The sequence below is a fragment of the Heterodontus francisci genome, chromosome 15 (assembly GCF_036365525.1).
Source record: "Heterodontus francisci isolate sHetFra1 chromosome 15, sHetFra1.hap1, whole genome shotgun sequence".
Lineage (NCBI taxonomy): Eukaryota > Metazoa > Chordata > Chondrichthyes > Heterodontiformes > Heterodontidae > Heterodontus > Heterodontus francisci.
Genome location: NC_090385.1, coordinates 51,213,944 through 51,241,659, shown reverse-complemented (window position 1 = coordinate 51,241,659; position 27,716 = coordinate 51,213,944). Strand labels below are relative to the sequence as shown.

The following is a 27,716-nucleotide window of genomic DNA, read 5'->3' as shown; positions in this document are numbered from 1 at the left end:
GCTCAATAATGGCCTCAGCAGTAGTCAGTTGAAAATGTCTCTTTGTGAGTGCATTAGTCATTCTCCTCTGCACTCTCATTTTATTCTTTGATGAATGTTTTATATCAGAGACAGCCTCAGGTAGTCGAGAGTAGCTGACTGCACAAAGCAGCCAGATTCATTAGTGCATTTTAAGTGAATGTTTCAACATTCAAAAAGAAAGATTTGAATTAAATAAATTACTCTACCAAAAGTCCCACATGCGAATCCCAATCTGGTTGACTTCAGCCAAGGCACCAAATAGGTGTACTACAATTGGCCTCTGCATCCCTGGAGTATATGGTGATAAATCAGCTAGGGTTCCTACTCCTGATTAATACCCAGTGACTGTGGTTAGAAAGTGTGCATATGTGAATTTTGGATGAAAACAGAATTGAGTTTGGCTATCATTCCCACCCCATAATCAAACAGATTGCCAACATATGCTGTCTGTGCTCAGTCATGAGGAATGGTTTCAAGATGAAGTACTGGAGCAAGACCTGCACCCAAAAAAAATCATACCTCAACATGAATGTCTGACTTTAAGAGGGGAGTGGAGTAAATCAGAAATAAAGCTGAGTCTTCTTGCTCAGGGTTCACGATGCAGAGTGCTATTGGATGGTCAGGGATTCTATTTCTAGTGATTGCCTCTTCAGTTTGTCTGTCACTGTTTAATTGTTGTCAGTACTGGTAGTCCTGCAGTGTTCCATCCCCCCAAACTATCCAAACCCTGCCCAGCCTATCCCAATTTCCTGTAAATGTTCGAAACAGTTCCAGCTTATCTGATTATTGCCGTCGTCCACACTGTCCCAACTGTTCCAAAGCACATCACCCTCCTCATTATCCAACTGCCCTAGCTTATACCATACTGCCAGACAATCTCTGCATGGCACAATGCACCAATTATCAGATTAGATACAGCATAAATTCAAGTGAGAGATAAAAGATGAAACAGATTAGAGATCATAAAGCACAGTAACTCAGATTCTTGTGGATATTTTACGAGACAACATGGCTCTTTAAAATTATTTTTATTAAAACTATTGCCATAACCTATCCTGTAAATATCTCATCTAGTAATCTCAGAGCATTTTATGCCTTTGCCATGTGTGTCAGGATTATAATTTAGGAAAGAAAATGATTTCAGAACACTTCAGTCGCATGCACCTATTTTTGGATAATGATTAAATAAATGAATAATTTGATATCAGCATGACAAAGGAACGGAGTGTGCCCAACATATAAGACACTCTGCAAAAATAACATTTCAAACACATTAGAAACAGAACAGGGAAATATGCAGTTTCTTCAGGATACAGAGGACCAGTAACGTTAAAGCCTTGCAGTTGAGGCTGTCCAGTGGTTTGGTGAACTTACTAATCAGTAGCTGACCCTGACAAACCAGAAAGGATCCAATGCTAATTTAACTGCTGTCAGCTGGAACTACAGTTGAATAAGGGAAGGAAAATTTAGCCCATGTCTTCCTCCTAAATGCTATTCAGCAATGTCTGGTGGAAGTGTCTATGTGTTTCTGGTAAGGATTGGTGTTCAATGCAATGTTCTCATACTTAAATAGCATGATAACACTCACTGTGATATTTCAAACCTGAATGAATACTTTCAGTAAGGTACTAGAGGGGAGGTCTAGTGCCAGCAGAACTATAACCAAGCAGGTTTTAACAGCTTCATAAGATAAAAGAAGAAAAAGTGGCAATGAAAACGATCAGATAAACAACCAATGTGTCTGCAAGTGTGCTATCTATCATGAAGGCAAAGCAACTGAGATGCGTAACAGGAACTTCCTGTGGTTTGATCAAATCAATATTTCACCAAAGATCTGGAAGCATTAGTCAGATAATAGATGCCTGTAAACTAGACCAACAAGCTCAATTTAAAAGCTTTGCTCAGCAATCAAAAAATTACGATAAACCTCAAAGCCTCCAAAATTGTGACTTTGTATTGTAAATGGAGAAGTACAGTTCTAATCGACTTATTTTTAAAAAGTTGATTTCAGTGGAAGCCCAGAAAACTGTGTTTTCACTAACCTTCCACCAAAGATACAACAGTCGATTGGGGTAATGCCTAATGAAATTCCTGGTGTTGACTTTGAGTAATAGCTGGGTGCCATCAATGTAGATATGGAACCTTATACATGAAATCAATGAAAATCAGACAGGTTCTATAATGTTCACCACCCAAATGGTGAAAATTACCCCTACTGTTTCAAGATGCCAACAGTGTATTCCAGTAACAACTTGGTCGATCCATGAACCACATTTTACCCCTGCTGACCCCTTATTCTCGGATTCAACATTTTCTGTGGCTGTAGGACATATCCTTTTCATCCTTTTACCACTGGGATGCTCCCACGGTCTAGTTGGGAATTGGGTCAAGAAAAGGGGCTCCCTCTGTTCCTGCCTGTGCACTGCACATACCTGGCAATTTGAAATCATTTCTTCTATATCTTTCAATATTCCCAGCCACCACATGGATGCCTGAGCCCATGCTCTACATTTAATTATGCCCATATGATCATGGTTTATTTTCTCCAAGATAACTACCCAGAGTGACTCTGGAATCACCAGTCTCTCATCATATACCAGCAAATCATCCGCTACACTAAAGGATCTTCTGTGTTCGTAGAAGATTTTCATCCTCTTACCACTGGATGCTGCTGCAGCCAGCCTTGCTTGCAATATTGGTGGATGTAGATGCATTCTTCATCTTTCATCTAAGCATGATGAATTTCTTGGAACTTTTTTGAACTTGCCGGCCATTGTGATGCAGTGAACTGAGAATATGACTCCATCTCATTTATAAAGTTAACATCCTGTTGTGTAGGATGGTTGACAGTAGCTCTGGACAATGTATCTGCTGTCGTTTGTTGCTTGCCCTGTACGTATACCGGTTCGTACGTGAACCTCATTAGCCTCAACCAGAATCTCTGGATTTGCGGAGGCATCCTAGCTGAGGCAGAGAGTATTGTGGATAGCACGTATAGCAAGGTGGTCACACCGCAGGCTCAGACTCCACAGGCAGGAAGGGAATGGGTGACCACCAGGCAGAGCAAGAGGACTAGGCAGGCAGTTCCGGAATCTCCTGTGGCTATTCCCCTGCAAAACAGATATACTGTTTTGGATACTGCTGGGGGGAGCGGCCTCTCAGGGGAAAGCAGCAACAGCCCAATTCGTTGCACCACAGTTACCTCTGCTGCACAGGGGAGGAGTAAAAAGTGTGGGAATGCAATAGTTATAGGAGTTTCAATTGTAAGAGGAATAGATAAGCGTTTCTGTGGCTGCCAAAGAGACTCCAGGATGTTATGTTGCCTCCCTGGTGTTAGGGTCAAGGATGTTTCAGAGCGGTTACAGGACATTCTGAAGGGGGAGGGTGAACAGCCAGTGGTCATGGTACACATTGGGACAAACAACATAGGTAAAAAAAAAAGGTCCTAAAAGCAGAATATAGGGAGCGAGGAAGTAAGTTGAAAAATAGGACCTCAAAGTGATCTCAGGATTACTACCAGTGCCACGTGCTAATCAGAGTAGAAATAGCAGGATATATCGGATGAATACATGGCTGAAAAGATGGTGTGAAGGGGAGGGTTTTAGATTCCTGGGACATTGGGTCTGGTTCTGGGGAAGGTGGGACCAGTACAAACTGGATGGGTTACACCTGGGCAGGACCAGGACTGATGTCCTAAGGGGAGTATTTGCTAGAGTGGTTGGGGAGGGTTTAAACTAAAATGGCAGGGGGATGGGGACCTTTGCAAGGAGTCAGAGGAGGAGGGATCAAAGACAAGAACAAAAGACAGTAAGGGGAATAAGAAAAGTGATAGGCAGAGAAATCAAGGGCCAGAATCAAACAGGGCCATAGTGAAAAATACTGGGAAGGGGACAAGTAATGTCAAAAAGACAAGCCTTAAGGCTTTGTGCCTTAATGCGTGGAGCATTTGCAATAAAGTGGATGAATTAATCACGTAAATAGTTGTAAACGGGTCTGATATAGTCAGGATTACGGAGACATGACTGCAAGGCGACCAGGGCTGGGAAATGAACATCCAGGGGTATTCAGTATTTAGGAAGGAGAGACAAAAATAAAAGGCAGTGGAGTTGCATTGCTGGTTAAAGAGGAAATTAACACAATCTTGAGGAAAGATATTAGCTCTGACGATGTGGAATCTGCATGGGTAGAGCTGAGAAACACGAATGGGCAAAATCGTTAGTGGGGTTTGTATATAGACTCCCAAACTGTAGTGGTGATGTTGGGAATAGAATTAAACAGGAAATCAGAGCCGTATGTGATAAAGGAACATCTGTAATTATGGGTGATTTTAATCTGCATATAGATTGGGCAAATCAAATTAGTCACAATATCATAGAGGAGGAATTCTTGGCATGTATATGGGACGGTTTTCTGGACCAATACGTTGAGGAACCAACTAGAGAACAGGCCATCCCAGACTGGGTATTGTGTAATGAGAGAGGAATAATTGACAATCTAGTGGTGTGAGACCCCTTGGGAATCAGCGACCTTGGGTACTGCCTGTGTGGAGTTTGCAAGTTCTCCCTGTGTCTGCGTGGGTTTCCTCCGGGTGCTCCGGTTTCCTCCCACATGCCAAAGACTTGCAGGTTGATAGGTAAATTGACCATTATAAATTGCCCCTAGTATAGGTAGGTGATAGGGAAATATAGGGACAGGTGGGCATGTGGTAGGAACATGGAAGTAGTGTAGGATTAGTATAAATGGGTGGTTGATGGTCGGCACAGACTCGGTGGGCCGAAGGGCCTGTTTCAGTGCTGTATCTCTAAATAAAAAAAAATAATATGATAGAATTCTTCATCAAGATGGAGAGTGACGTAGTTGATTCTGAGACTAGGTTCCTGAATCTTAGTAAAGGAAACTATGAAGGTATGAGGTGCGAGTTGGCTATGATGGATTGGGAAATGTTACTTAAAGGGATGACGGTGGATAGGCAGTGGCAAACATTTAAAGAGCGCATTGATGAACTGCAACAATTGTTTATCCCTGTTAGGCACAAAAGTAAAATGGGAAAGGTAGCCAAACCATGGCTTACAAGGGAAATTAGAGATAGCATTAGATCCAAGGAAGAGGCATACAAATTTGCCAGACAAAACAACAGACCTGAGGATAGGGAGCAGTTTAGAATTCAGCAAAGGAGGACCAAGGGATTGATTAAGAAGGGGAAAATAGAGTATGAGAGCAAGCTTGTGGGGAACATAAAAACTCACTGTATAAGTTTCTATAGGTATGTGAAGAGAAAAAGATTGGTGAAGACAAATGTAGGTCCCTTACAGTCAGAAACAGGGGAATTGATTATAGGGAACAAAGAAATGGCTGACCAACTAAATGCATACTTTGATTCTGTCTTCACAAAGGAGGACACAAATATCATACCAGAAATGTTGCGGAACACAGGGCTTAGTGAGAGAGAGGAATTGAAGGAAATCAGTATTAGTAGAGAAATGGTGTTGGGCAAATTGATGGGATTGAAGGCCAATAAATCTCCAGGGTCTGATGGCATGCATCCCAGAGTACTTAAGGAAGTGACCCTAGCAATAGTGGATGCATTGGTGGTCATCTTCCAAGATTCTATAGACTCTGGAACAGTTTCTACAGATTGGAGGGTAGCTAATGTAACCCCATTATTTAAAAGGTGAGGTAGAGAGAAAGCAGGGAATTATAGACCAGTCAGCCTGACGTCGGTAGTGGGGAAAATTCTAGAGTCCATTATCAAAGATTTTATCGCAGAGCACTGAGAGAACAGTGGTAGAATTGGGCAGAGTCAGCATGGATTTATGAAAGGGAAATCATGCTTGACAAATCTCCTAGAATTCTTTGAGGATATTACTGGTAGAGTTGATGAGGGGGAGCCAGTGAAATTATGATGAGGAGAAATTCTTCATCCAGAGAGTGGTGAGCCTGTGAAATTCGCTACCACAGAAAGCGATTGAGGCCAAAACATTGTATATTTTCAAGAAGGAGTTAGATACAGTTCTTGGGTCTAAAGAGATCAAAGGGTATGGGGAGAAAGCGGGAACAGGTTACTGAGTTGGATGATCAGCCATGATCATAATGAATGGTGGAGCAGGCTCGAAGGGCCGAATGGCCTACTCCTGCTCCTATTTTCTATGTTTCTATGAGTTCCTTTTCATCAAATAAAGGAACTAGAGGTTTGTGGTCTGTCTCTATGACAACTTCAAGCTGGTTATATAATCTGAAAACTTTTCACAAGTCCAAGTGACTGTGAAAGCTTCTTTCTCTATTACTGCATACCTCGTCTCAGTGTCAGACAATTCTCATGACTCATAATAAACCAGTCTTCTACTTCCACTTAGCTGTTCTTGGAAAAGGACTGCCCCTCACCCTTTAGATGAGGAATCTGCTGCAATTGTAGTTGGAAATGAAGGGTTATAATGCACTAAGACATCTGGAGAAATCAGCACCTCCATGATCCTTTGAAATGCTTGCTCCTGATGTGCATCCCAGCACCATGCTTGAGTTTTCCTTAATAGTTGTCACAAAGGCACAGTAACTTGCACTAGATTAGGTAAGAATTTTGCCAACTGATTGACCATGTCAAGGAACCATTGAAGACTTTGGACAGAAGTAGGAAGTGGGAATTCATTAATGGCTCTTGTCTTTTGCGGGTCTGCCATTACGCCACTGCTGCTAACAATGTGTCGTAAAAAACGAATGGACGTTTTTGAAAATTTGCACTTCTCATTAAGTGTTAGGCCTTCGTCTTGCAGACAATTCAAAACCACTGTAACCCTCATGCTCTTCAATGGACTCACTGCAAACTAAGATGTTGTCCATCTGGCATATTACACCTTCAAGGCCCTGTAGAATATTCGAAATAGTTCTTTGGAATATTTCCGGTGCTGATGTTGTACCGAATGGTAATTGACTAAAACAAAATCTTCTGAACGGAGTAATGAGATTGTCAATAACCTTGACTTCTTATCCAACAGGACTTGCCAAAAGCCATTATTTGTGTCCAGCTTTGTGAACATTGTACTTTTGGATAACTTTGCCAAGCTTTCGTCCGCTGAGGACATTGCATGACCTTCTCGTGCTACAGCCTTATTAAGTTGAGCTAAATCTACACAAATGCAAAGATCACCATTAGGTTTAGGAACTGGAAGCATTTCCAAACACCACTCTGTAGTGACAGGAGAGATGATCCCCGTCCTGGCCATCTCTTCTGGTTGATGCTGGACTTGCTTCTTTAGTGGGTGTAGTAGCTTCCTAGGCATGAAAAGACATACTGGTTTAGCATCTTTTCACAAAGTAATACTATATTTAGTCTTCAGTCTTCCTAGACCAGTTAAAAAATTTCAGGAATTCTTTTTGGAAGTGACTCCTGGATTCTTGTTACTTAACTTCTTCCACTTTATAAGATGATGATCAATACCAACTCTTGTACTTAAGAGAGAGAATTCCTGATTCCTTAAAACATACAGTGTTTCCAATATCTGCTTTCCCTTGTACTGGAGTGTTGCCTGTAGCTTTCCCTTAACTTCCAGTTCAACCCCTCCTGGGCCATATAACTGAGACTCTGTTGGTTGCAGGTAATGCGCTGATAACCACAGCTCTTTGTCTGATAAGACTGTTACACTTACTCCTGTGACCAATTTAAAATTAGTTATATATCTGTTGACATATATATCTGCAGACCAAAGTGCCTGATTAGGATCATTGATCTCACCAAGGAAGTTTGTTTGGTTGCTCTCCTGATGGAGGTTGTTTAATTTCGTTAACCAGTCTATGCTTGAATGCTTTTTCTTTCGAACTTATGTGAGCAGAGATTTTACTTTGGCACATTTTATCAAAATGCCCTATTTTCTTATAGTTGAAGCATTCTGTTTTGTTCGCAGGACACTGTTTGCACTTATTGGTCTTTGTGTCACCACAGTGCTAGCAGGGTTTAATGGAATCTTACATTCTACACCCCCCCTCCCCCTCCACCCCACCCCCTGAGGATTGCTCTGTTGTTCTTCCAGATCTCTGCTTGTCTCACCAGTTGAATTACTGTTTCCAGGGTGAGGTCTTCTTTGGACTTCAATAAATCTGATAGGGATTTATCAGTAATACCTACTATAATGCAGTTTCTGATGAATTCTGCTTTTAGGTCTTCATATTCACATACTTCGGCTAGTCTGTAAAGTTTATTGACTGTTTCACCTGGTTTCTGGACCCTTCTGTTGAATCACACCCTTTCTAGAATCTTATTGCTCCTCAGGTTGAAATAACTATCAAAAGCTTTTAGAACTTCATCAAATTTTTCAGATGTCTCATTAATGCCTTGTCTTGCAATAACATCGTCTGCTATTGCCCCAATGGAATGCAGCAATGTGTTTATTTGCTCTGCTTCAGACTAGCTTTCTAATTTAGAAGCTATTCTGCATTCCAGAAATCATTTTCTGCAGAGTGACCAATTTTGGGTTTGATTTGGTTTTTCCACTTGTCCAAACATCTCTGGAATTATGAATTTAAGATCCATAATTTCTCTTTGTTTTACTTTCACTTTTGAATTTTTCCCTCCAGTATCAGAAGTTTCCTATACTTTTCAGCCCTGCCCTGACTCCCACTATGGCTACCGTTTCTCCCTAAGAAGTCTTGCTACTAGACTTTGGATTTATTTCTCCTTGTTTTACACAGTTTTGCAGTGTCACTGCTATACTCCTTTAACTACCTTCTCTTAGACAATTGAGTATTTGCAGGCTCATTGTTTTCTATCATCTCTCACTCTGGTAAAGGTGCTGACCTTGGATCAGCCCTTACTAAGGATTTTTAATTTTCCCAGTGCTGCCTGCCTAGTGCCATTAGGAACAAATGTTTACCCTCTTTCAGGGTTGCTCATCTGATCCCCAATCGTTGCTTGATGCTCTGACTTGAGGTCTGTGATCACTGGGCCAGATTTCTACAAACCAATTCCATGACTCTCCATGTCTGGAGCTTTTCCACAGCATCTTCTCGGGTTCTGCAGTTTGGTATTTTTTTCAGGTCAGCCCTCCTCAAGGTATTTCTTCAAATTCTTCTTCTGGATATTGTATGGTAAAAACCACCTTGGTTCACGATCTCGCTGCTGATTACCATATTGTATGTTTGGTTGATATGCTTCCACCTTAGTATGCTTAGTTAGTCTAGATTAGAGAGACGCCTTAGTCTTAACTACTTTGAACATTACCCTTTATTACATTATAACTGTGTACAGCTTCACACCAGTCTGTATGACTCCTCTGAAGCCATGCTGCATCTCTCCAAGTCTCTATCATGTGTGATCTTGCAACATCATGGTATGAGGTATTCTTTACACTTTCTCAACATGAACCTTTTCAGACCCTTATACTAAACAATACATCTTCAAGCAGCAGTCAGGAAGACTCCAACAGGCTTCAATAATTTTCTTTGTCCAACAAGATTCAAACAGCCCAGAATCAATCAATTGCTATGGAATCCAGCAAGAACTACAATGTAGCTTTTACAATAAGGACCCACTAAAGGGAACAAGCCTCCCATGCAGCACCAATATTATACAGCTATTCGACCTCTTGTGGCACTTTCCCCCCAACCCCCATTACATTATGGGGAGAGCATTTCATTTAAGTAAACTTGCATCATTTAATGAGTTTTGCACACAGCTTGTGTGCGGGATCCAAGAGCTGAATGTACTTCCTTGTTGCATTATGATTTGCAGACTAGGTCCTGGTCTCCAATGATTCTGAAGTATCGGGGTTCTCTGGGTGTTCCACAGCGCATTAAGGTCCTATGGTGTTCCAAAGAGTGGGTATCTTTGCTAATTCTTAGTTTGGAGGCTAGCTCCATTTGTATTTCATTATGATGGCCTGGTTTCCCTGATAGCTCAGGTGGTAAATTCAGTGAATAAATAAATCATATACACCAGCAAGTACAAGGTTTGATTCCCACGCCCTGATAAATGAATTGATTTCAGTTGTTTGTTAGCTTGTTAGCTGAGGAGCTACAATTGGCCTAAGTCCCTCCTTGACTAGAAAATGGTAAGTCCATCAGGATTCCTGCTTCTGATATCACTATCCAGCAATCTCCTATGAAAATGGTGGATGGGATTTTATGCTCTCCCCCGCGGCGAGTTAGGAGATGCGGAGAGCATAAAACCAGGTGGGACAGTGGCGGGGGGGATCCTGCCACCACCCACCTCCGCTGATATTTAGTCCAGGGCGGGAAGGACTGTGAATGGCCTTGCCGTCCCGCCGCTAATTGAGGCCCTGCACTGGGTAATTAATCCCTAATTAAGGTCCCCTTCCTGCCGCAGCCACAATTACCCATACACCGGGTAGCCATGTTGCCATATGGGAAGCACGGCACCAAAAACCATGCGGGCTGCTTCTCGGCTCTGGGGGGTGGGGTGGGGTGGGGGGGCCTCGTTCAAAGGCTGTTAGTGCCTGAATGAGGGACCCGGTCTTGGGAAGCAGGGGACCACTGAGGGCCACCCCTTGCCTGCTGACCGCTCTCCCATCTTCACTACGTCATAGAGTCATAGAGTTATACAGCACAGAAACAGGCCCTTCGGCCCACCGTGCCCGCGCTGGCCATCAAGCCTATCTATTCTAATCCCATCCCGTCCTGACCTACCTTAAGCCTGGTTCCAGCAGCGCTCCTTGGTTTCTGGTCACTGTAGCTACAGCAGCAGCCACCACCTCCGCAGTGGTGCTGCAGCTGCCAGCCTCTGATTGGCCAGCAGCTCTGCAAAGCCGGGACTTCCGGCGACGAGGTCCTAAATCCTATGGAAGGCCCACCACTGTCCAGTTAAGTGCCTGATTGGCGCTAAATTTATCGGGCCTTCGATACAAGAGGCAACACGGGGATCTCTAAACTCAAGAGCCCCACCACCAGCATAAAATTCCCCTCAACGTGTGGATATTTTTTGAGGGCAGGATCAAGGATCATTATGATGCCCTCACAGTAAAACAGCAAACTGTCTGGGCTGAATTGTAACTTTTCAGAGCCGCTCGCAGTGAGGGAGGACAGTAGTGTGTTGGGAACACAGAGCTCTCTACAGCATGTTTGTCAGTGGCTTTTAACCCTAGCCCCAGTATTTGCATCTGCCTACCTGGTTTCTCGACCAATTAGAGTGAGTGGGCACGATGACAACCTGCAACAATCTCTTCAAACTCTAATATTTAAAGGGAACCTGCATGGATCAGAGTCGAAGCACTATGGAGGTGTTTTGACAGAACCAGAATCTGCACAGAGGGAGGTTCAACACGGCAAGGCAGCACCACATTCCTCCAATGCTTCCCTGAAGATGATGATGCAGCTGTAAAGGCCTGCAGGGAGATTATGTTCTATGCAGACGGGAGGAAGAATGGAGAAAGAAGACTGGAAGAGGAAGAATACCACTTGGAGGAAGCATTGGGTAATGAAATAGAATGTACTCTGGGTGGGGGACTTCAATTACTATCACCATGAGTGACTCAGTAGCACCCCTACTAACCCCGCTGGCTGAGTCTTGAAGAACATATCTGCCAGACTGGACCTGTAGTAGGTGATGAAAGAACCAAAAAACAAGGAAAAACCTTTCTGACTTCACCCTCACCAATTTATCTGTTGCAGCTGTATCTGTCCATGACAGCATTGGTAGGAGTGACCATTGGACATATCTTGTGAAGACAAACTCCCATCTTCAAACTGAGGATACCCTCCATCGTGTTGTGTGGCACTACCACCGTGCTAAATGGGATACATTCAGAACAGATCTAGCAGCTCAAAACTGGTCATCCATGAGGTGCTGTGGACCCGTAGCAGCAGCAAAATTGTACTCAGCCACAACCTGTAACCTCATTTCCCAGCATATCCCTCACTCTACCATTACCATCAAGCCAGGATATCAACCCTAGTTCAAGAGGAGTGCAAGAATGAATGCCAGGAGCAGCGCCAGAATACCTAAAAATGAGGTGTCAACTTAGTGAAGCTACAACACAGGACAACATGTATGCTAAACAGTAGAATCAGCATGCAATGGACAGAGCAAAGCAATCCCACAATCAATGGATCAGATCAAAGCTCTGCAGTCCTATCACATCCATTAGTGAATGGTGGTGGACAATTAAACAACCAACTGGATGAGGAGGCTTCCTAAACATCCCATCCTCAATGATGAGGGAGCCCAGCACCTCACTGCAAAAGATAAGGCTGAAGCATTTGCAACCATCTTCAGTCAGAAGCGCTGAGTGGGCGATTCATCTCGGCCTCCTCCTGAGATCCTCAGCATCACAGGTGCCAATCTTCAGCCAATTCAATTCACTCCATCTGATATCAAGAGATAGCTGAAGGCACTGGATAGACCAAAGGTTATGGGCCCTGACAACACCCCAGCTGTAGTACTGAAGACTTGTGCTGCAGAACAAGCCGCACTTCTAGCCAAGCTGTTCCAAGACAGCTGCAACACTGGCATCTACCCGACAATATGGAAAATTGCCCAGATATGTCCTGTCCACAAAAGCAGGACAAATCCAATTTAGCCAATTATTGCCCCCAGGTGTTGGAGAAAGGGACAGCAGTGGAGAGCCTCCGTCAGAGGAGCGCAAGACACTCTAAGCTCTGTTCAGCTGGGTGCAGATGCTGGGCCTCAGGGGTCAATGATGAAGAAGACAATCTCGAGCCATAGCAGAAAATGAGTTAAATTCTGTCAGCATTTCCAGTGACACTGTGCACAACAGGAGAAAGATTGGAGGAGTCCACCTCCACCATGAGTGCCATGACGTTTTTGGCTGTTACGCTGTGTCCACATCAATGGAAAGAGTAGTCACCTATATGGAGCTTCAGACGCAGCAGGCAACTGAGTGCTTGCTGGCCTTGACCAATGCCCTGAAAAGTCAGACTTCCAACTTAAATAGGATGGAGGAAAGCCTCTCCTTGGCCATTCAGTGCCTCACTGAAGTGCAGCAAAGTGCTTTCTGGCAGATGGGCATGAGCATGAAGATGGAGAAAAGGGACTTAGAAGTGGCGACACTGCTCTAAGTTCTCCCACTCCTCACCTATGCCCCGACTTAGTCACAGGTGCAACTGCGGCAGTCTTTGGTGGGGCCCTCACAGACTCCAAAACCCAGAGGTGTCCGCCATGGCATCTGAGCAGTCAGAGCAAGGGAACAAGCAACCTGTCTCTAGCTCTGCTGGAACCACAGGGATAGCATCACTAGGAATAAAGAAGCAATAGGAAAAGGAAGAGGAAGACTTTGTAATTTCACAAGGGAAATTATTTGGGTGTTTAAAAGATTGTTGAATTGATACTTTTATTATCAATGTTTATGCACCATCGACTTTATTTCAAAGCTCCATTATTCAGTCACCCCCATTGTAGCCTGGTGCCTGCCAATTGACCTTCAGCTTTGAGGAAAATTGTATGACAGGAGTAGAAAATGAGCAGTGGGTGTCAGTGAGAGGGATGGATTGTTAACTGTGGGAATGCTTTGTTCTGGGGGCTGGGGGTGGGCACAGTGGGTTTACCATTGGTGTAGCAAATGGCTGCACTGCCTCAGATTAGCTGAAGTGTGCCTGAATGAGTCCATCCCAGGCCTCCCTGGCAGCTACATTTGTGGCTGCTGGTACCCTGGCCACATAAGGCTCCTCCTCCTCCTGCTGCTGCTTGTGTGGCTCCTCTTCTTCCTCCTCCTCCTCCAAAGATGCAGCGTAGTTATTATCTTTCTCCTCTTGTAGCTCCAGTCCTCTCTGCTGCATTATGTTGTGCAAGGTGCTACCATTCTGGGCGCCCTTGCTTGTGCATACTGAAGGCTGCCCCCAGATCTGTCCCGGCACAGGAATCACATCTTCAGCATCCCAAAGGCCTGCTCAATGACTATTGTGTTCACATGGCTTCTGCTGTACCTTTCCTGTGCGTCAGTAGTAGCCTCCTCACATGTATTATCTGTCACATGTGCAAAGGGTAGCCCTTGACTCCAAGGCGCCATCCACTGACACTGCTTGGAGCTGTGAATATCTATGGGAGAACTAACTGCCACAGAATGAAGGCTTCATGGCAGCTTTCTGCGTATCTTGCACAGACATACATGATAATCTTTTGGTGGTTACATACCAGCTGAACATTAAGGGAGTGGAAGTCCTTTTGATTGCTCAAGACTGCTGATTGATCTGAGGGCGCCTTGACTGCCACATGTGTGCAGTTTATGACTCCCTGTACTTGTGGGAATCCAGCCAGAACAGCAAATTCAAGGGCCCTCTCATTCTGACTGGCCTCATCCGTTACAAAGTGGATGTAAGTGGTGACATGGTATCCATTACCTCTGAGATGTATTTGTGGGCAACAGATTGTTAGATTCAACAAATATCACCTGCAGATCCCTAGAAGGAGTCAAAAGCAAAGGGGTTTAGGGCTGTGATGCTACTGGCAATTTGTGCCCACCTTGCTGCTTGGAGGGAGGCCTTCTTCCATGAGGTTGCAGATGTCAGCAATGACCTGAAGTTGGAGGCTGAGCCTCCTGACACATTGGCGCTCAGTTATGTCCAGAAAGCTTATTCCCTCCTGTGCATCTGTGCTGGAGGTATTGCCTCCCGATGAGCTGGAGATCTCTATCCACCCGCTCTGCCTAGTGAACCAGTAGGTGGTTGAGGATAAGGCTGCTGTTGCTCTAGCTGCTTCTGAAGGTGCTGCACCTGGTACTGCTCCTCCTGTTCCTCATCAGAGGTATAAGGTAGAGATGCATAACATGCTTCCATGTTGCTGTGAAGACTGTGGCCTAGGAGGTGCAGATCAAGGGCAAAAAACTCAAAGGTGGCAGAAATGGTCTCCTAGAAATCACCTCCAAATCTGTAAAAGCACATTCTCAGAACAAGACTAGTGAGCAAACGCCTTTCACTCAGGAAAAGAAGCAGCTCTCATATCTCAAAAGGCTTTCCAGCCTGTCACTTTCTCAGCCCCATCAATCCCTGCTGTCCTCTCACCTTATTCAACCTGGCAAGTTCCAGAAAGCCCAGGAAACCCATACACTGGCGGTGGCTCTAAGACTGGTGTGGGAGAAGTGCTGGGCTTGTTTTCACTGGAGTTTAGAAGAGTGAGGGGAGACTTGATTGAAGTCTATAAGATCCTTAACGGTCTTGACAAGGTGGATGTGGAAAGGATGTTTCCTCTTCTGGGGGAGTCCAGAACTAGGGGGCACTGTTTTAAAATTAGGGGTCACCCTTTTAGGACAGAGATGAGGAGAAATTTTTTCTCTCAGAGGGTTGTGCAAGTTTGGATCTCTCTGCCTCAGAGGTGGTGGAGGCGGTGTCATTGAATATTTTTAAGGTGGAGGTAGATAGATTCTTGTTGGGCAAGGTATCAAGGGTTATTGGGGGTAGATGAGGATGTGGAATTAGAAACACAAACAGATCAACCATGATCTTATTGAATGATAGGGCAGGCTCGTGGGGCCGAATGGCTTCCTTCTGCTCCTAATTCGTATGTTTGTAAAGTCACAATCCATGGTTAAAGATGCAGTCAATTGCCTTTTAGCATATGTTAATTGCAGACCTGCCTGTCCCATGGGGGTTTCCCGTGCGGGCATGAATGCACTCGGTTAAATGTGGAAGTTGGAAGGCTCCTACTTGCTTCCCAGCACCCCAGCACTTTTTGAGTTTTAACCCTCTGCACATACTGACACCCACTCATCCTGCCAGATTAAAATTCCCCTGAAGGTTTCACAATTGTGTGAGACAGGATAGATGGACCAGAGGGTCTTTACCTGCCTGACATTGTTCGTATATTGGTATGAATCATGACCTTCAAAAGAGGATTGAGAAAAGGGAAAATTGTTAGGGAGAACTGTACAACGATGACAATCAGCAAAATCCATTTGTTCTTTGGATAGAACTCTTCCAAGTTCCATAGAAATGAGAGGAAAAACTGACAGTGGGCCACTGAGGTTGGGAAAATTTGTTCAGCTGAGGTCTGTGGATATCTTCATATAACAGACACTGGAAGAACAGAAAAGTAATGCAAATCAGAAAGAATATTACCTGTATCTGTCTACTGTGGAAAAGAAATGGGTCATCATTCATTAAAAGCACTCAAATTATAAAGAAGGTGGTAAGTGGCTATCCACAACTGTCATTAGTTTCAAAACAATATAAAAATTACCCTAGGGAGGGAGGAGAGGGAGATTTTATGCTGAAGGTTCACTTTTTATAAGCACAAAAATCATTATTTTTTTTTAATAGTCTTTGGGATCTGCATGAGATTGAAGCAAAAGAGGGCTTTTGATACTGTCTGACAGAGGAAATAATTATGCATGGTTCCTGAACAAATAATAACCAGATGACTTAATTTACTCCGAGTGCTTGTAAATCCAGGAGAGCCAGATGATGACATTAGGGGTTTAGAACTCGAATGTTACAAATTTATTGCACTCAATTGCTCACGTTTCTGGTTGGTTCATATCTATTTTCCATACACTATGAATCAAGGTTTCTCAGAAATACAGTCAGCCACTGTAGAAATGTCATTTATCACATAGTTTGTCAAAATGATGAGAGCTCTGAATACTGCAGCCCCTACATGACTTAATCCTTAACTATTTTGGAGCACCAAAAGCCAGAGACTTGCAATATTTTACAATATATAGTACAGTACTGCATGTCGATCACTACTCTGTGCTCAATGCCATCTGGAAACGTAGTTGCAACATGAGGTTGATTATTTCAACCTATTGGACTACAACATGAGAATCCAATTGGTTTCTCAAGTATATTGGTTGGGCCATATCCTAAAAGAGACTGGACAGAATGAATACAAATGCAAAGACTGGAGTTTTCCTTTTCTTTGGAGAGTCAGTGAAGATTAATTCACCAACTGTAAGGTTCATGCTGCCAGTCCTTTCAATGTCTACAACACAGGTTGAAAAGTGGAAAAGGTTTTCAGCAGTCAGGGCAGATAGGAAAGATGTATTCTACAAATATAAAAGCAAAATACTGCGGATGCTGGAAATCTGAAATAAAAACAAGAAATACTGGAAATACTCAGCAGGTCTGGCAGCATCTGTGGAAAGAGAAGCAGAGTTGACGTTTCGGGTCAGTGACCCTTCTTCGGAACGGATTCTATTCTACAAATGTTGGCCACCTCTAACCTCCCCATCCTCCCCATGGTCCGAATGTGTCATCAGCATCCACTTCTCTCATCGTTCCTTATTTGAATCCTGTGGGTTTGGCTTCTGCTATGTCAGCAACCTGAGACCACTGAGGTCAATGCCACTAATGATGCCCAATATCACTGTGACCAAAGTACGATTTTGCTCTTTGCAGCTTTTGACAAACTTGATCACTTCATCCTCCTCCACTATCTCTCCTCTGAACTCCATCTCTTTGGCACAACCAGATGTTAGCTCCATTCCCACCTGTTCCAGCAAAGTCAGTACAATTCCCCTAAAGATTACTTCTCCTGCTCCCCTCTCCCCCATCCATTTCTGATGTGCCCTAAGGTTCCGTCCTCGGCAGTCTCCTATTCCTCAATTAGATGCCTTTCAATGTTGACAGTCCCAGTAAGCCTGGAGTAAACTTCCATATGACATCAGCACTACTTCACTACGACTCCAACTTAATAGAATTCTTTGAGGAAGTGACAAAGTTGATTGATGAGGGAAGGGCTGTAGATGTCGTATACATGGACTTCAGTAAGGCGTTTGATAAGGTTCCCCATGGTAGGCTGATGGAGAAAGTGAAGACGCATGGGGTCCAAGGTGTACTAGCTAGATGGATAAAGAACTGGCTGGGCAACAGGAGACAGAGAGTAGCAGTGGAAGGGAGTTTCTCAAAATGGAGACGTGTGACCAGTGGTGTTCCACAGGGATCCGTGCTGGGACCACTGTTGTTTGTGATATACATAAATGATTTGGAGGAAAGTATAGGTGGTCTGATTAGCAAGTTTGCAGACGACACTAAGATTGGTGGAGTCACAGATAGTGAAGGGGACTGTCAGAGAATACAGCAGAATATAGATAGACTGGAGAGTTGGGCAGAGAAATGGCAGATGGAGTTCAATCAGGGCAAATGCGAGGTGATGCATTTTGGAAGATCCAATTCAAGAGTGAAATATACAGTAAATGGAAAAGTCCTGGGGAAAATTGATGTACAGAGAGATTTGGGTGTTCAGGTCCATTGTTCCCTGAAGGTGGCAACGCAGGTCAATAGAGTGGTCAAGAAGGCATACGGCATGCTTTCCTTCATCGGACGAGGTATTGAGTACAAGAGTTGGCAGGTCATGTTACAGTTGTATAGGACTTTGGTTCGGCCACATTTGGAATACTGCGTGCAGTTCTGGTCGCCACATTACCAAAAGGATGTGGATGCTTTGGAGAGGGTGCAGAGGAGGTTCACCAGGATGTTGCCTGGTATGGAGGGTGCTAGCTATGAAGAGAGGTTGAGTAGATTAGGATTATTTTCATTAGAAAGACGGAGGTTGAGGAGGGACCTGATTGAGGTGTACAAAATCATGAGAGGTATAGACAGGGTGGATAGCAAGAAGCTTTTTCCCAGAGTGGGGGATTCAATTACAAGGGGACACGAGTTCAAAGTGAAAGGGGAAAAGTTTAGGGGGGATATGCGTGGAAAGTTCTTTACACAGAGGGTGGTGGGTGCATGGAACGCATTGCCAGCGGAGGTGGTAGACGCGGGCACGATAGCGTCTTTTAAGATGTATCTAGACAGATACATGAATGGGCAGGAAGTAAAGAGATACAGACCCTTAGAAAATAGGCGACAGGTTTAGATAGAGGATTTGGATCGGCGTAGGCTTGGAGGGCCGAAGGGCCTGTTCCTGTGCTGTAATTTTCTTTGCTCTTTGTTCTTTCTTTGACTAATCGAGACTTCACGGCTACCCCTGTGCCATCTATAAGATGGGTGTCAAGTCCTGGTAAACCCAAGACATTGTTCAGCTCAATATCAGCAAGACAGAAGCTAACTGATGCAGCTTCCACCAGAAGCTTCATGCTGCAGATACTGATTTTAAGGTCTTATTCTCGAGTGGAATCTGGGGGAATGGCCCTGCCCCAAAAAACATGATTTTTGATATCTTATTTTGTCTATTTTGTAGCCTTGCGTTAATTCTCCCTTTCAGATCAAAACTAATTTCTCCTGGAAAAGTTACAGATTTTTTTTTAAAGCAAAAAATAGGAGTTGTTCTTTTGAGTCTTGTCAGAAAGGTTAATTTTCTGGACATAACCAATTCTTTTTTTTTCTCTATTAATGGAGTTATAGGTTTAGGAGTTCAGTTGGAGGAATTAAAAGTTTTCTTGGAAGATTTTTTCTGCCTTTCTGAACAGGACGTTGAAGGCAAGCAGTTATGCCATTGGGAAATCTACTGAAAAGGGAAAATAATTGTAATACAGTGCCTGTAATGTGTATCCCCTTAAAAGTTCCATTGGAAAAGGAGGGGGGAACAGGCAGGAGGAATTGGACTTTTGTCAAAATTGTTTAAAATTTCTTCTCTGGAAGGAGAATGACTAACCTTCTTGAGGAGGTGGAAACTTTAAATATTTGGTTGATTTTTATGCCTTCCTTAGTAGGTCTGCAGATATTTCATTGGGCCCCTGCTGCTGCATCTAGTTTCCATAACAATTCTGTAAGTACTAATAGCTGCCTTTTTCTTTTCTGCCAAATCGACTCTTCTCATGTGTCTGAGGATATGTCTCAGCAACTGGACTCAACAGGGAAAACTGGAAGGAGACAGGAAAGAGGTAACAGGAATTGTGTTTGTTGGGTTTGTATTAGTAGAATTGTAGGGCATTCTAGAGAATGTCTTAGACTCCAGTAAATGTTAACTAAAAAGCCTTTATTATTTATAGTTTCTATATACACTCTCCGCAAGCCACCTAAGCTAGCATCCTCCGTGCTGCTATACCTTCTTCTCAAGCCTATCTCATGTAACTGTTACATCATCATTCGGGCGGCACAGTGGCGCAGTGGTTAACACCGCAGCCTTACAGCTCCAGTGACCCGGGTTCAGTTCTGGGTACTGCCTATGTGGAGTTTGCAAGTTCTTCCTGTGTCTGTGTGGGTTTCCACCGAGTGCTCCGGTTTCCTCCCACAGCCAAAGACTTGCAGGTTGATAGGTTAATTGGCCATCGTAAATTGCCCCTAATGTAGGTAGGTGGTGGGAGAATGGTGGGGATGTGGTAGAGAATATGGGGTTAATGTAGGATTAGTATAAATGGGTGGTTGTTGGTCAGCACAGACTTGGTAGGCCCAAGAGCCTGTTTCAGTGCTATATCTCTAAATAAAAATAAATCACTTGTACTGTCTTCGACATTAACTCTTTACATTCTTCTACTACAGAAAGGAGGGCCAATGAGGGTAGCATGTTTGATATAGTCTACACGGACTTCATTATGTTTTTGGACAAGGTCCTACATGGAAGTCTGGTTAGAAAGCCCATGGGATCCAAGGGAAAGTGAGAAGCTGAATCCAAAATTGGCTCAGTGGCAAAAAGAAAAGGGTAATGGGCAATGTGTGCTTTTGTAACTGGAAGGCTGTTTTCAGTGGGGTTCCTTGTTTTTTGTGGTATACATCAATGATTTGGAATTAAATGTAAGGGGCATGATTAAGAAGTTTGATGATGATACAAAAAGTGGCCATGTGGCTGATAGTGAGTAAAAAAGCTGTAGAGTGCAGGAAGATATCAATGGACTGGACAGGTGTGCAGAAAGGTGACCAATGGAATTCAGTCTGGAAAAGCGTGAGGTAACGCATTTCAGGACAGCAAACAAGGCAAGGGAATGTATAATAAATGGTAGGATACTGAGCAATGTAGAGGAACAGAGGGACATTGGACTCCATATCCACAGATCCCTATAGGTAGCAGGGCACATAGATAAGTTGGTTAAGAAGACTTATGGGATACTTTCCTTTATTAGTTAAGTCATAGGCCGGAATTTTTCGTCGGGCGGGACGCCCCGCCCACTAGATGAAAAGTTGGTGGCAAATCCACCTCCACCAGGCCTGGGGAGCCAGGCCAGGATTTGTTGCTCCCCAGGTCCTTAATTAGTCTTGAGCGGGACATTCACCTCCTTGAGGCAAGAAATCCCGCCTAATGGAACTGCCAGCCAATCAGCGGGCCAGCAGCTCTTAGTCCCAGTAGCGCCAAAAGGAGCGGTGGCCACTGCTGGGACTACACCCAGCCATCGCAAGCAAGGTGAAGGATGGTCCTGGAAGATAGGTAAGTTTTTAGGGCCTTGCCAGGGACCATTGGCCAGGCCCCGGTGAGGCAAGGGGGGTCAGTTAGGGGGGTTGGAGGAGTGTTGTGTGTTGGGGGTGGTTGCGGCTTTGGGGGCGGCCCACTGTGGGGCACAGAGTGCCCGATCAGGAGGACCCCACTCCCAGCCCACAAGTAGGCCGCCTGGGTCCTGAGGCTTTTGCCATCTGGCTGCCGAGGGTAAAATACCTGTGGTGGTGGCAGGAGGCCCTTAAATGCCAGTTAATTGACCACTTAAGGGTCATGATTGGCCTGGGGCGGGGGGGATTTCTCCTGGCTGCCGCCCCTGCCCCGCATAAATTTGCAACGGGGGTGGGAGAGGGTTGGGACTGCCTCCCCCACCGCCTCCCACTCAATATTACGCCTGCCCTCCCCTCCCATCCCACCACCAGCCCCCTTGTTTGTGGGCTGTAAAATTCTGGCCATAGAGTATAAGAGTAATGATAAAACACTCCTTAGGCCACAACGAGAGTACTGTGTATAGTTTTAGTCACTGCATTACAGGAAAGGCATGATTGCACTAGAGAGGGTCCAAAGGAGATTTATGAAGATGTTGCCAAAACTGGAGAATTTTAACTATGAGGAAAGATTTTTTTTTCATTCATGGGATGTGGGCATCACTGGCCAGGCCAGCATTTATTGCCCATCCCTAATTGCCCTTGAGAAGGTGGTGCTGAGCTGCCTTCTTGAACTGCTGCAATCCATTTGGGGTAGGTACACCCACAGTGCTGTTAGGAAGGGAGTTCCAGGATTTTGACCCAGCGACAGTGAAGGAATGGCGATATAGTTCCAAGTCAGGATGGTGTGTGACTTGGAGGGGAACTTGCAGGTGGTGGTGTTCCCATGTATTTGCTGCCCTTGTCCTTCTAGTTGGTAGAGGTCGCGGGTTTGGAAGGTGCTGTCGAAGGAGCCTTGGTGCATTGCTGCAGTGCATCTTGTAGATGGTACACACTGCTGCTACTGTGCGTCGGTGGTGGAGGGAGTGAATGTTTGTAGATGGGGTGCCATTCAAGCGGGCTGCTTTGTCCTGGATGGTGTCGAGCTTCTTGAGTGTTGTTGGAACTGCACCCATCCAGGCAAGTGGAGAGTATTCCATCACACTCCTGACTTGTGCCTTGAATAGGTTGGAGTTGTTTTCTTTGGAACAGAGGAGGCTGAGGGGAGGTTTAATTGAGGTGTATAAAATTATGATGGGCCTAGATAGCGTGGATAGAAAGGACCTATTTCCTTTAGCAGAGAGGCCAATAAAAAGGCAACATAGATTTAAAGTAATTGTTGCAACGTTTAGAGGGGAGTTGAGCAATGTTCCCTTTAACGTCCCTTTCCTGCGCATGGCTTGATTGTTGCAATGGTCAAGAGGGGTTGCAGGTGAGCAATCCTCCAGCCTCAGTCTTTGGCGCAGGGACCATTCCCTATGCCTATTTACAGCTTTAAGAATGACCTAAAAGAATTTCTAGGCCATTTTCCCTTTTACCAGAATTGATAAAAATAATGATCCTGCTTTTCTAAACCAGAAACCATTACCCTTGCTCCTTTACGCCTCATGTAATCTGGCCTATAACTAAGTCCAGGCCCGCAGCAATAGTCTAGCAAGGCACTCAGTTATATCAAACCACTACAAAAAAAATAAATCCAGACAAACCGCCTGGTATTGACCTAGGCATCAGATTCACAACAAAGGCACAACCAGCTCAATTGATCCTGCAAAGTCCTTCTGACTAATAGACTAATATCTGGGGACTTTGCCAAAATTGGGAGAGCTGTCCCACAAACAAGCAACACCCTGACAAAGTCATACTGACAGAATCGTGCCTTTCAGCCAATGTCCCATTTTTCTCCATCATCATTCCTGGGTATGTACTTTCCTATTGGTAGGTTAGAGCCACCAGAGGTGATGGCACAGTGGTATACTGTCAGGAAGGAATGGACCTGGGAGTCCTCAACACTGACTCTGGACCCCATGAAGTCTCATAGAATCAGGTCAAACATGGGCAAGGAAACCTCCTACTGATTATCACCCACCACCCTCCCTCAGCTGATGAATCAGTACTCCTCCATGTTGAACACCACTTGGAAGAAACACTGAGGGTAGCAAGGGAACAAAATATGCTCTTGGTGGGAGACTTCAATGTCCATCACCAAGGGTGGCTCAATAGCACCAATAATGACTGCGCTGGCTGAGTCCTGAAGGACATATATTCCAGACAGGGCCTGTGGCAGGTGGGGAGAGAGCTACTTGACTTCACCCTCACCAATCTACCTGTCGTAAATGCATCTGTCCATGACAGTATTGGTAGGAGTAACCACCTTTTAGAGAAAAAGTCCCGCCTTCACACTGAGGACACCCTTCATTGTGTTGTGCACTTCTTCTTCTTCTTCTTCTTCTTCTTTGGCCTCCTTGTCTTGAGAGACAATGGGTAAGCGCCTGGAGGTTAATGGGAAAGATTTAGAAAAGATATACCGGCTGAAAACTGGGCATCCATAAGGTGCTGTGGAGCAGCAAAATTGTATTCAGCACAGTCTATAACCTCAGGGCCTGACATACCCCTCACTCTAGCAATACTCTCAAGCCAGGGTACTGTTACGACCAGGTGAGAAATGTGTCTAGGGGTCTCTTACTATCGTCACCTGGTCTTATTGTAACAGGATTTAATTTTAAACACACTGTGTTTTGAGCTCCCCCTTTGTGAATCCTTGTTCACAACTTTCCAAATATAAGGCAAAGAAATGAGCACAAACAGGCTTTCTTTGGTTTAAAGAAGAAAGATAAAATTTAAACTTTAAACCTTAAACTTAAACTCTAATACGGTTCACGCCTACAGATATACAATGCGCCCACGCTAGCATACACACACGATATAAACATGCAGATAGGAACAAAAAAGAGCAGAAGAAAAGATAAGTAGAACAGTTTGAGGCAATATCTTGTTACTGTTTCTCGAGCTCGTTGTAGTCCTTGATTGAAGATATGGTCTTGTGTTTTGTTGGAGCCCAATAGTCTTCTTAAAACCTTGATCACGTAGGAAACCTTTCTCTCTTTGAGTTACAAGTGTTTTCACAAAATTCAGTTCCGTGGGAAGAGATGAAGGCAGGCAGACAGGAGAGGGGATGTTCTCAGTCTATGACCACACAGCATTCTATCTGTTCCAAATCCTTTGTTGGGAGTTCAAATTCAAAAAAACTCCCATTGACCACTTCTGTGTATTGGGGAAGTAACTGCTGGGTTGCCATTGTTTCAATATTGTCTGGTACAATGCAATGTACTTCCAGTCAGGGCTTGCAATTTTAAGTTTTTGTCCATGTGGCGAAATAATGTGTGACTCAGTCTTGGCAGGTGGGGGGTTTGCCTGACAGTATCAATCCTGATTCAATGAGAAGTGCAGAATAGCATGCCAGGAGAAGCCCCAGGCATACCTAAAACTGAGGTGTCAACCTGGTAAAGCTACAACACAGGACTATATGCCTGCTAAATATCAGAAACTGCCTGCTAAATATCAGAAACTGCATGCTAAATGATTCCACAACTAACGGATCAGATCAAAGCACTGCAGTCTTGCCACATCTAGTTGTAAACGGTGGTGGACGATTAAACAACAAACAGGTGGAGGTGGCTCCACATACAACCACATCCTCAATGATGGGGGAGCCCAGCCCATCAGTGCAAAAGACAAGGCTGAAATTTTTGGAACCATCTTCAGTCAGAAATGCCGAGTGGATGGTCCACCTCAGCCTCCTCCTGAGGTCCCCAACATCACAGATGCCAGACTTCAACAAATTTGATTCCCTCCACATGATTTGACAATTAACAAGTCAGCAGCCATTACTACTTACAATTTTGGGTTAGGACATTTTTCAGGCACCCTTGGAATGCAGACTGTTGTGCTCTGACACTGGCCCTTTAGGCACTCATTTTGCATCTGTAAAACGACAGCAAAATGGACCAAACTCTACCAACACATGTGTTTGTTGACAACTGAAAGGCATATCCTGAGCAGGGTATTTTTTCAGATGAGGTAATTTTGAATTGCTTGGGAAGTATAAAAGACTAGTTCAGAATATAGGAAGTAGCATTGGGAAAAAGCAGATAAAACATATTTTTATATTGCTTTTCACATCCTCAGAACACCCTGAAGTGCTTCACAGACAGTGAATTGCATTGAAAGTAGAATTGCTACTGTTATGTAGGTAAATACAGCAGCCAGTATATATATATATAAAACACCTCATCCATATGCATAGAATTCCTTGAAAGGCTTTAATGCTAATGTCAGAAGAAGAATTAAAACTAAAATGTTTGATTTATATTGTTGGATATATTACCATTGAGAATTTCAATACAGTTGGTATCTCTGAAACCTGGTTGAATATTGATGGATTAGAAGTGCAGTAAAAAGGCTACAAGAAATAATAAAAAGAAAGACTGGGGTGCAAAGTAAAGTTTGGGTCACACAAGTTTATGGCTGGCTGTTCTTTGATTAACCTAGTGAAGTCATTAAACTTTTAAAAACATTATTGTGGCAGTAAGTGGCCATATATTGAATGATAAAATTGCCATTGACTGCCCTTGCTACTTGCTTCAGCTTATCTGCTACATCTCTGCATCAGGCCTGCCTCCTACCCACTCCTAAGAGGATCTCACATCTGTGCTGAAATACCTGAAGCAGCAATTGATCATCAGAATCGGCAATACATGGGGGTCTGTTCTCATCAACGCGTTCTCTGAAATGTACAGGCAACATCAAACCACACAATGTGCCAGACTCAACCCACCACACAATGTACCAGACGATACCCACCACACAATGTACCAGACTATACACAGCACACAATGTACCACAGTATACCCACCATACAATGTACCAGACGATACCCACCACACAATGTACCAGACTATACCCAGCACACAATGAACCACAGTATACCCACCACACAATGTGCCAGACTCTACCCACCACACAATGTACCAGACGATACCCACCACACAATGTACCAGACTATACCCAGCACACAATGTACCACAGTATACCCACCACACAATGTGCCAGACTCTACCCACCACACAATGTACCAGACGATACCCACCACACAATGTGCCAGACTCTACCCACCACACAATGTACCACAGTATACCCACCACACAATGTACCAGACGATACCCACCACACAATGTACCAGAGTATACCCACCACACAATGTACCAGACTATATTCACCACACAATGTACTAGACTATACCGACCACACAATGTACCAGACAATACCCACCACACAGTGTACCAGACTATACCCACTACACAATGTGTTAGAATACACCCACCACACAATGTACCAGACTATACCCACCACACAATGTACTAGACTATACCGACCACACAATGTACCAGACTGTACCCACCACACAATGTGTTAGAATACACCCACCACACAATGTATTGGACTATACCCACCACACAATGTGTAAGACTATACCCACCACACAATGTGTTAGAATACACCCACCACACAATGTACTAGACTATACCCACCACACAATGTATCAGACTATACCCACCACACAATGTACTAGACTATACGCACCACACAATGTACCAGACTATATCCACCATATAATGCATTAGAATACACCCACCACACAATGGATTAGACTATACCCACCACACAATGTACCAGACTTTACCCACCAGATAATGCATTAGAATACACCCACCACACAATGTATTAGACTATACCCACCACACAATGTACCAGACTATACCCACCACACAATGTGTTAGAATACACCCACCACACAATGTACCAGACTATACCCACCATATAATGCATTAGAATACACCCACCACACAATGTATTAGACTATACCCACCACACAATGTGTTAGAATACACCCACCACACAATGTACCAGACTATACCCACCAGATAATGCATTAGAATACACCCACCACACAATGTATTAGACTATACCCACCACACAATGTACCAGACTATACCCACCATATAATGCATTAGAATACACCCACCACACAATGTACTAGACTATACGCACCAGATAATGCATTAGAATACACCCACCACACAATGTATTAGAATACACCCACCACACAATGTACCAGACTATACCAACCATATAATGCATTAGAATACACCCACCACACAATGTATTAGACTATACCCACCACACAATGTGTTAGAATACACCCACCACACAATGTACTAGACTATACGCACCAGATAATGCATTAGAATACACCCACCACTCAATGTATCAGACAACACCCACCACACAATGTGTTAGAATATACCCACCACACAATGTACTAGACTATACCCACCACACAATGTGTTAGAATACACCCACCACACAATGTATCAGACTATACCCACCACACAATGTGTTAGAATATACCCACCACACAATGTACTAGACTATACCCACCACACAATGTGTTAGAATACACCCAC

General features: G+C 44.0%; 1 protein-coding gene across 2 annotated transcripts in view; it reads right to left on the bottom strand.

Moving 5' to 3' along the window:
• Window positions 1-27,716, bottom strand: part of arhgap36 (Rho GTPase activating protein 36) — a 325,482-nt gene that overhangs the window by 153,980 nt on the left and 143,786 nt on the right. The gene's annotated exons all lie outside the window — the stretch shown is intronic.